This window comes from Neophocaena asiaeorientalis, unplaced genomic scaffold (genome assembly GCF_003031525.2).
Source record: "Neophocaena asiaeorientalis asiaeorientalis breed wild unplaced genomic scaffold, Neophocaena_asiaeorientalis_V1.1 scaffold136, whole genome shotgun sequence".
Classification (NCBI taxonomy): domain Eukaryota; kingdom Metazoa; phylum Chordata; class Mammalia; order Artiodactyla; family Phocoenidae; genus Neophocaena; species Neophocaena asiaeorientalis.
The window spans coordinates 518,767-529,431 of NW_020185333.1; the positions used below are offsets into that span (position 1 = coordinate 518,767).

A 10,665-nucleotide genomic window follows, 5' to 3' on the forward strand; every position below is an offset into this window, starting at 1 on the left:
ATCAATTTACATTCCTGCCAACAGTATATGAGGATTCCCTTTTCTCCACACCCTCTCTAGCACTTAATATTTGTAGACTTTTTGATGATGGCCATTCTGGCTGGTGTGAGGTAATACCTCATTGTAGTTTTGATTTTGATATTCTCACTTTCTAATGATAGTTTATTTGACTATATAAACTACCGTACTTATTTATTTTCCCTCAATACTTTGAAGATACTATTTCATTGTTTTCTAGATCCTATACTGTTGTTGTTGAGACATCAACTATCTATTTAGTTGAGTTTTCTCTGTAGATAATCTGTCCTTACTCTTTGTCTTTGGTGTTTGTACAGGTTGCGGATTGTTTGGCTCTAAGATTCATTCTTTTCTCTTCTTCTTGGTTGTTTTTGAAGAGGGCTGACCGTTCAAGCTGAATTTCCTAGGCTACCAAATCAGTCTTCTTCTGCCAGGCTTCATCCAGTGGGAATCACTGGTGATTGACTGAGAACAGGGGGAAAGGAGAAATTTAAAAATGTCTCCTTTGTCAGCCTGGGTGACATTTCCAAACACTGCTACATCTCTGTAAGTGGACCCAACTCCTTATGAACCGATTCACCAGGACTCCCTGTTTTACCCCTCTGTCCCTTGCCATTGCTAATTTCTGGGTTGTGTCATTATACCTTGGTTCACTTATCAGCCTCTTCTGCATACTTTATATTGCCTCATTTTAAACACTGTGAATGGTTTATGTTTCCTTGATTGGATCATGAGTGATATAGTATTCTAGATTTCATTATAACATGTCCAGATTTGGATTTATTTTTATTTATTATTTTTGGGACTTGCTTTATGTATCTGGTGTTCCATGTCTTTTTCAATTCTGGAAGAGATCCATTATTGCTTCAGATATTGCCTTTATGTCTTTATTTTCTCATTCTCATATGTACTTTTAGACATGTTAAATCGGTTTTTTTCTGTTCTTCATATTTCTTAATCTCTTTTTTATATTTTCCACCTTTCTCTCTTTCTTCTGGGTAAATTCCTTAGAATTATCTTTCATTTCAGTGATTCTTCCCTTATCTGCATCTAATGTGATATAGCCTCACTTCAGATGCTGACTTTAATACAAATTTCATTCCTTTAAATCTCTTTGGTTTTTATCAAATCTGCTTTTCCATGTTTTTATCTGCCTATTTTTGCCTCTTTCTTTTAAAATTTTTATCATTTTAAACATTTTGTCCCACTGAAGTGTGAGATTAATATTCTCTTACTTCAGTTCTTAAGACTGTGCCCTCCCTATTCATTTTCTAACTTAATGCTTATATTTGATGTAAAGCACTTTTGTGTCTGCTGACTCCTTTATGAAAAAGCCTTTCCTTATGTGTTTGATATCTTTGATATGTGAGCTCTTAATTGAAGTTTGCTTTTCCTGTGAGACTCCCACATAATCTGGGTTGTTGAAGGTGTCCTGGTAGAGAGTGTTTTTTTTTTTCTTTTTCTAGGTAGTCCAGGCATATTACTTGGTTGCCGTTCTCTGTGGTTGTCATTATTGTAAACCTGCTTTTTGTCCCTGAGGCTTCCTGATTATTACTGAGTTGGATAATACCTCTGGTGCGTTGTATAACATCATAATAATGCCCTGTCTTTCACATCCCTTTTCTTCCTGTCTTTTTGGAATTTTAATTTATTGTAAGATCAGACATTTTAAAACTTTTGTTTGTGTATGCATTTTTGTATTTTCTGTTTTAAATATGGTACCTCTATGTTTTAACAGGAACATTCCTGTGTGAATCTAGCCTAACATTTTATAGAAGAGCCTACTTCTTCCAGAGGATCTTTTTACCATTCCTTTGGCTTGAAAGCTTTTTCTCTGTGGTTATCTTCCTGATTCATTTTTGTATTTATTTCAGGTCTTTACCTAAATGTGATCATTCAATGATATCATCACTGGTCATACTATCTGAAATTTCAACCACAACTCCCCCCCATCCTAGAATTTGTTCCTCCCTTCCTCATTTTATTTTAATTCCTTAACATGGACCATTATCTATCATTCTATGTATTCAACTTATTTTTCTTGCTTATTGTCAGTTGCCCACACAAAAACATACTCTCCAAGAGATCAGAGATTTTCATCTATTTTGTTCATTCCTATATTTTCACCACCTAGAATAATGACTGGCTCATAGTAAATACTCAATAAATATTTGTTTAATAATGGATGAAATATTCATTGTCTGTGTATTGTGTGCCTGTCCCTGAACTAGGTGGTGATGATACAAAGGAAAGAAAAATAGACAAGATTCCAGCCCTCATGAAGATGGCAGCCTTACAGAGAGCATAGATAGACTTAAAAATCACTGTATCACCACAAGTGGACAAAGGTTATGAATTCAAATGAACTCTTTTAATGAACTTATTGGTACCAGGTGGGCATTCCTTGAGGTTGCCCACCATGAGGTTGCATGGTGCTTACTTCTGGTATGCAATGTATCTAAGACCTCTTAATCTCTTTTTTAATCTAAGAACAGACCAAAGAATACACACACACACACACACACACACACACACACACGCAGAGACTAGAAAGATAATGATTTAGCCAGAAAACAATCTTTTTTTTTTTTTTTTCCCGGTACATGGGCCTCTCACTGCTGTGGCCTCTCCCGTTGCGGAGTACAGGCTCCAGACGTGCAGGCTCAGCAGCCATGGCTCACGGGCCCAGCCGCTCTGCAGCAAGTGGGATCTTCCCGGACCAGGGCACGAACCCATGTCCCCTGCATCAGCAGGTGGACTCTCAACCACTGCGCCACCAGGGAAGCCCAGAAATCAATCTTCATGAGGGAGCTGAAGTAGTCTGACTACAGTAGTAAGAAAATGAAAGTAACTAAGCACGAAAAAAGAATTTCCAATAAAATTTTCATGATAACCAGTTTCTCTTCCAGTGTTGGTAGCCCCTGTATGATGATCACAAAATGCAGAAAAGGGCCTAACTCTACATTCTGATGCCTTGTGATTGTACCTAAAGAGCTAGTACACATTTGGCTTTTATAACTCTGCAAGTAGTACACAGAGGAGGATATGCTATTACCTTACCACAGTAAATAATAAAGTTCATGGCTATATTTACACAGGCTGAGTTTCCAGTATGTGAATTCAAGTGAAGAATGTTAAATCTCTAATATGTGTTTAATGTACATTTCAGTTGATTTTTCTCCTAACTATAATGGTAGCAATTATTTTATATGTGGGGAAGGCTGTGTCACCTAAGAAAAAGCTAATAGATTTTTTTGGCAATTTTTCTATCATGTTAAAATGTCTTTCCATTTCTAAGTACTGTTATGTTCTTGCTGCTCTGTCTTTTGCTTTTTTTACTTATTGTCCCTCACTTATTGTCCCTCACATCTACTTACCTTTTTTTTTTTGCCTTTGAATCCTTTTTCTTTCATTTTTCTCTACCCAAAATGTCTGCTCCTGGGCTTTTAGTCAAATCATATCTCTATTTTGCTGCAGACACTGGCTGGCCAACACAAAAGAACTAATTTGTAATAAGCCCCTTCTCCTAAATACCATGAATTATACTAGTAGTTTCTTTCATATATACAATCTCATTCAGTCACCATTAAAAACTCTGCATGCTAGATAAAAGGCCCCCATTTTAAATAAGATGAAACTGAGTATTTAGGGAGATTATGTAAGTTCCCCTAGGATACACAGTGAGTAAGCTGGAATTCAAACCCTAAACTTCTAGTTGGAAATGGTTCCATTGCTTCGTCTAGACGTTGTGCCCACAGCCTACCTAGTATTGCTTTTGAAGTTTTCCGGACTTGCCATTGATTGAACAGAATTTATAATAAAAGAGTACGTACAGCATCAAGTCTTCCATGTAACAGATAGACTTGGAATGTAGAGCAAATAACAGTAGGGGTAGCTGTTACCTATCTAATTTTACAGTCTCTTTTGATTGAAAACTGCTGCTCTGAACCTCATATTTACACATCTGACCAATACTTATTGAGTGTTTATTGTGTGTCAGGCACTAAACCAGACCCTGGATATAGAGTGCTGAACAAAATAATGTGGCCTCTATGGAATGTACAGCCTAGTGAGGGAGCGAGAGAATAAACAAATAAACCAATAACCACATGGATAATTCAAACTGTAATGAATTCCACAAAAGAATAAAATAATGGTTGAATCTGTCTCAGGAACAGTAGTCAGATCCAGCCTCTCAGAGACTTAGAAGAACCACACAATTTGTTAGGAACTCCAGAACTCTTTAAGGGAACTCTGTGTCTCAACTTCTACCGTACCAGGTATCTGCTAAAGGGTGAGATTTGGGTGACTCCTATCCACCCTGGGGCCAAACCAGCCAGGCTTTCTAATCTGTTGTTAACATTTGAGACTCAGATTCTGATCATCTAATTTTGTACTGATTAAGAGGACAAGTAAGAGGGAAAAGTAAAAGAAAAGAGGTTGGAAGATTAGTCCTTTAAAGATTGAAAACTAATTTGTTTAGGAATGCAAGTCTTTAATTTTTCACTGTGAATTTTCTTAATCATCAGGAATAGGTGATAACACAACTCATTCAACATTCCTTTACCCAATATTTAACCCATACCTACTATTAATCCATTAGGTACTGTACTAGGGACTAATGACATAATGGTGAATAAGACAAAACCTCTGTTCCTATGTTTACAGTCTTATGTGAAAGACAAATACAATGCAGTGTGATGATTATTATGACAAGATTAAGCACAGGACATCAGATTCTGGAGGAGGTAATATTTAAATTAAGACCTCAAGAATGTGTACAAGCTAGTCAGTAGAATTTTCACATTCATAAGAATAAATCCTTTCCATAGTCGTAGCTTCAGGTTGTGAATATTTTGAAAATATTATTCTTGACATTTATCTAAATTCCAGTTTAGTTAATTTTCTTTACTAGATCCTAAACTTTAAGGTAAGAAGTTAAGTTTTAAAAAATCATCTATTGGGGCTTCCCTAGTGGCGCAGTGGTTAAGAATCCGCCTGCCAATGCAGGGGACACGGGTTCAAGCCCTGGGCGGGGAAGATCCCACATGCCGCGGAGCAACTAGGCCCGTGAGCCACAACTACTGAGCTTGCGCGTCTGGAGCCTGTGCTCCGCAACAAGAGAGGCCGCAATAGTGAGAGGCCCGCGCACCGCGATGAAGAGTGGCCCCCGCTCGCCGCAACTAGAGAAAGCCCTCGCACAGAAACAAAGACCCAGCACAGCCATAAATAAATAAATAAATAAATAAATAAAAATAATCTATTAAAAAACTATTTTCTCTTTAATACACTCTGAAGTGTGACTTATAAGATAGAGTTATTAACATTTAGTGTATTGTGGGTCAGGTTTCTACTGGAGAGTTCAAATTCATCATGTTTATACATAAAATTTGATATTAAATTGTTTCATTTTAAATGGTAGCCAATAGTCATAGAAATTTTAAATATAGAATTATTTTATAAGCTTAGCTTTTCATACATTCTGTAGCTTTATTAGAGCTGGTCTAACCTAAGGTCTAGACAGACCAACTGTGCCCTTGGTTTAACGGGTGTTTATCATATGATTTCCTTTTTCTTCCTTATTGCCCTTTATCTGTTTCCAGTTCACAGGGTTGATAAATAGATAACTGTTGCCTCTCTTTCTTCCTGTTTCTGATAGGGCTAACTCTAACTCTGTAACTTACAAAAATAAGCATAACTAACAAGTTTTTCAAGCCTACTTTTAAAATTATAATTTCTCTTAATCTTCATAGACTTTCTGTTCAGATAAACTCCAGAGGTTAGGGCACCTCAATTTAAAAAAAAGTAAATTGTCTTTACTGATCATTAAAATCTATATTTTATAATAATATAATAATGATAGAGCACCCAGATTAGTTGTGTGTCTGGAAGAAGTAAACACATAGTAAATAAAAATATTTTGGATTACATAGTGTCTTTTCTCAAAATAGGTCAAATTTAAAATATAAAGCAATAAATATTCCTAAGAATGCTTACTCAGTCGTGGGGCAAATGTTTTTTAGTCTAAATTTAGATTCAGAGCTCTTTTATGGAGCCATTGCTCCTGCAGACCCAGCCGAGGCCCTTTTCAGTGTCCTAAGTGAATTAGGTATTAGATTTATTAATGCCTCAGGCCCATCCAGTATGAAGGGAAGATAAACGTTTTTGCACTTCACGACATATAGTTGGACCTATTCAGTTCCCACTGGGGAACACAGCTGTGCCAACCTAGAAGTGAAAAGAACTTAAAAACAAAAATCCTCTATAGTATATCTCCATCTGGAATGGTACTGATAGTACCTTCACCCTCATATGACCCAAACAATTCTAGGGATTATATAAACTGCAATGGATTCTAAAGATACCATGTAACAATTCTGAACTTGTGCTGTCCTCCAAATCAAAACAGAAATAAGGTCTAGAACAACATCAGTATGCATTCATTTGTGTATTTCAAGCCCTGAGAGAAAAACCCACTGTGATATTTTTTACTTATATTGCAAACCTTGTGTTATATGTGAGCTCAGGTCATTTGCAGGGTCTCTTTAGAATACATAAAAAAGTGATACTGCTCACATGTGATCATTAAGGAGTCTGCAACACCTGGTCCTGATTCCAGGTGCATAATTATGTTCACTTTTGTCCTTATATTTCCATTTCCTGATTGTTTCAGTTAGGTATAGACAATGATCTTTCATTTTTCATTCAGGAAAATGGGCAGTATTGCTGCACGTATTACTTAGATCCTACTGCCTTACCCTTCAGTAATAGAAATGGTGCTTTAAAATGCAGGTTAGGGTTGCTTATCCTGGCTATTAATATTGTTATAGTGTTTCCTGATTCAGAGCTGCTCTGTGAACATCAGCACATGACTGGCTCTTGGATGAGCTGTGGAATATAGAGTGATATCTTGAGCAAGTTGTCTATCTCCTCACTCCTTCTTTAGCTTAGCTCTTTAGCTTAAAAGTACAGACATCCCCTCTTTTTCTCATACAACTACAACAGTACTAATAGCTTCTGTTCAGCAAAGTTTACTTTATAGCAGGTACTGTGCTAGTTCCTTTACATGCCTATAACATGTAATAGGCACAAACAATCCTATAGGGTAGGTAACATGATTATCATTTTACAGACAGGGAAAATGTAACTCGCTCAAGATCACACAATTGAAAAGAGAGATCTAGAACTTGATTCCAGGTTTCTCTGATAGCAAAACCTAATCACTTAACCACCACCCTACCTCATATAACTCCGCTGCTGTCTCCAACCCACAGATCATTGATCACTTCAATAGCTTCTCTTACCACTTGGCACTGCCTCAAACAGGCTGACCCCATTGACTGAACCTCAGAACCATCGTGTGACACTAGCTTCAGAGAGGCAAATGCTGATTATGGTTACAGGCCACAAGGAAACTGAACTGTCATGGAGAGAAACTCTGTGCTGCATTAATTTATCTGCGCAACAAAAATGGTTCACATCCACCACCACCATCACCACCACCACCCCTTTGGTTGTTAGAGATCCCCTCAACACTCGTCTATCCACCCTTACCTTCTTTTCTTTCCCTGGAGGCGGTGTTATAGTAGCGTCTTTGGCAAGGTTAGCAACTAATTCATTTATTTACTTTGGTTGACAATAAATAACTATAACCTGTTAATAATTGTGCATATGTTTATATGGCTTTAGATAATCTGAGACAATCGTATACATCTGGTATCTGAGATTGACTCAGTATTCTTTCATACCTGGTTTCCTATTATATAACTCTATTAATAAACAGTAGACTACATACAGATAAAAAAATACATACTTATAGAAATTTATTAGGGCATTTTATAAGTGATACACATTCACGTACTTAAGAATTTTGTTGAGTGTTAAATATCCGTTTTTGCTCAATAATACAAAAAAAACCCCACCTGATATGTGTTTCCTTAAAGTGCACTAGATCTGTCACAAATGCCTTAAACTGTATGTATTGTGTTTTTATCTTTATGTGAGCTATATGTACATATTTTTTGTTTAGTTTTTTGTTGTTTGTTTTTTAAGACTATTTTTTTAGGTCAGTTTTGGATTCACAGCAAAATTAATAGGAAGGTGTTATGTACATACTTTTCAGCACTTTTTAATTTTTTTTAAATCTTTCTTTTATAATTAAAAAAATTTTTTTTTTTTTTTGGCTGCGGGTCTTCGTTGCTGCACGTAGGCTTTCTCTACTCACGGCAAGCGGGGGCTACTCTTTGTTGCTGTGCACGGACTTCTCATTGCTGTGGCTTCTCTCGTTGCGGAGCATGGGCTCTAGGCACGCTGGCTTCAGTAGTTGCAGCACACGGGCTCGTAGTTGTGGCATGCGGGCCCTATAGTGCATAGGCTTCAGTAGTTGCAGCGTGCGGGCTCAGTAGTTGTGGCGCATGGGCTTATTTGCTCTGCAGCATGTGGGATCTTCCCAGATCGAACCCATGTCCCCTGCATTGGCAGGCGGATTCTTAACCACTGTGCCACCAGGGAAGTCCAGCACTTTTAAATTGTTAGTTCTGTGAAGGTAAGATGTTTTCTAATTTGTCTTTTAGAATATCATAATGCTGAACAACTTTGAATGCAATAGATGCTCACTATATATACTGTTGACTTATTGAACAAATTAGTTTGTAATAGGTTGAAGAGATTTGTAGTCCTAAATTGTTCTTGCCATCATTTCACTCTGCATAATTAAGGAAGTTTTACTAAGACGATTAAAAATTTGTTATTGAATTACTGGTTTAGATTCTAAAGCAGTGGGATAAAAGAGACCATGGCTATACCCCTATGAGGAACCAGTAAGGATGAGTTTCTCACTGTAGGTATACTTAGTGGATTTTATGTGTGACTTAATTAATTTATTTTACTTACGAAGGTTAGATTTATCACTTACATATGGCACTCTAAAACTTTTTTCCCTTACGCCCCTGACAACTAATATTTTTCTTATTATAAAAGTAATGTTTATCATAGAGATTAACTATACATGAAATTAAAAAGAAAAAATTAAAAGCATGCATAATCTTATTATCCAGATATAATCACTCTTAATATTTTTGTGTATTCTTTGTTTTTTTTCTCTCAGCTGCACAATTTCATTATGTTCATGCAGCTGGTACTCTGTATATTTATAAAACATTATAGTACCACAAGCTACCTTGTGAATTGTTTAAAAATATTTCTTTATATGGATGTGCTATGCTTTATTTATTTTTCTACTGTTGGACATTTAGGTTAGTTTCAGTTTTTTGCTATCATACAAATTACCTTTTTAACATAAATCTCTGTTGGTTTTCAGTTATGTAAGATATATTCCTAGAATTTAAATTACTGAGTAAAGATTCTGAACTTTAAGTTCTTGATCATATTACTCAATAGTTTTCCCGAAAATTTTTAGCAATTCACACTCCTGTCAGAAGTGTATGACGAAGTGTTTCATTGAGTCATCATCAAAATTGATTATTTCTTCTACACACTTTTAAGCAAGTATTATCAACTAGATATAATGACTTTAATATGTTACTATCATCAACTATGTTCAGAAGTATATAAAATAAGTATTTTAGTTTGCTTTCAGAGAGAATTATGAAATATGTTTAAGGGTCACAGTAGTTCAGAGGCTACATTTTGCAATACAGTTTCCACTTACATGCAAATATTTTTCGGGTCTAATTGTGAACTATGCATACTTTGTTTAAGCTGGACTTCTTTATCAATACCTACTTTGTTGGCAGTTATCTCAAAGTGTGTTGCGTTGAGGCATCACATTTAGTGTGGCTTTAGCATTCCCTCTTGTAGTGATCAATATCATTTCTATTTGCTGTTGCAATTTGAAGTTAATGAACATCGAGTTTACTTTTATTTAATTATGCATTTTTGTGGAGCTCTACAAAAGCATCTTTCTTCCACACAAATCCAGACTGAGTGGAGATGAATCTGAGTGGTTTCATTTTATAGAGTAGCAGTCATATTTGTATTAGGAAAGCAATAGTCTTGGAAGAATACCAAAGAAAAAAACCATTTTTAAGTGTTTGTCTCATCCTCTAGTGAAAGCATTTTCCTTTCAGAGGCCATGGTACTTGTTTTTGATCACACTGCTCCGGGATGCTCTGTGTGTATATAGTTTACACATGAATTTAGGGTGAACTGAGATATCCTACGGGGAAAATATAGACATAAAATTACCCAACTATTTAAGAACTGCAGTCTTTTCTACTTCTCTGCAGAATGTCTCAGCATAAATAGTGGCTGCACTTAGAAAATCATTTTTACTTAAAAATATATTTGTTTTACATTTCAGAGTACCTGATAAATTGCAAGTCTGTTTGTGCCCCATAGCTGCACAGGTACGTATATGAATTACCTATAGTTATATTAATCTGTATATTAACTGGCAAGTTATTAAAATTTGGGGTATTAAAATTGCTTACAGATTTCATAATGTGAAAATGTTAATTTTTGAGTACTTACAAATATTGACAGCGTCAAAGGATAGTACATTTTACACATACCTTGCGTTTCACTCTATTGTAAGAATCAGATAAACATTTCTAAGATTTGTTGAAGCAGAATAATTTTAATTACAAAGCATTCATATGGTAGAGAGATTAGAGAGTGTTTTATGGA

The 10,665-nt window shown here is 35.8% G+C and overlaps 1 long non-coding RNA gene across 1 annotated transcript in view; it reads left to right on the plus strand.

Annotated features, from left to right (window-relative positions):
• LOC112393242 (uncharacterized) overlaps positions 1 to 10,384 on the plus strand; it is a 239,435-nt gene extending 229,051 nt beyond the window's left edge. The window contains exon 3 of the long non-coding RNA XR_003001868.1: positions 10,340 to 10,384. This is a non-coding gene — a long non-coding RNA (uncharacterized LOC112393242). The remainder of the gene's footprint in view (positions 1 to 10,339) is intronic.
• The last annotated feature ends 281 nt before the right edge of the window (positions 10,385 to 10,665 follow it).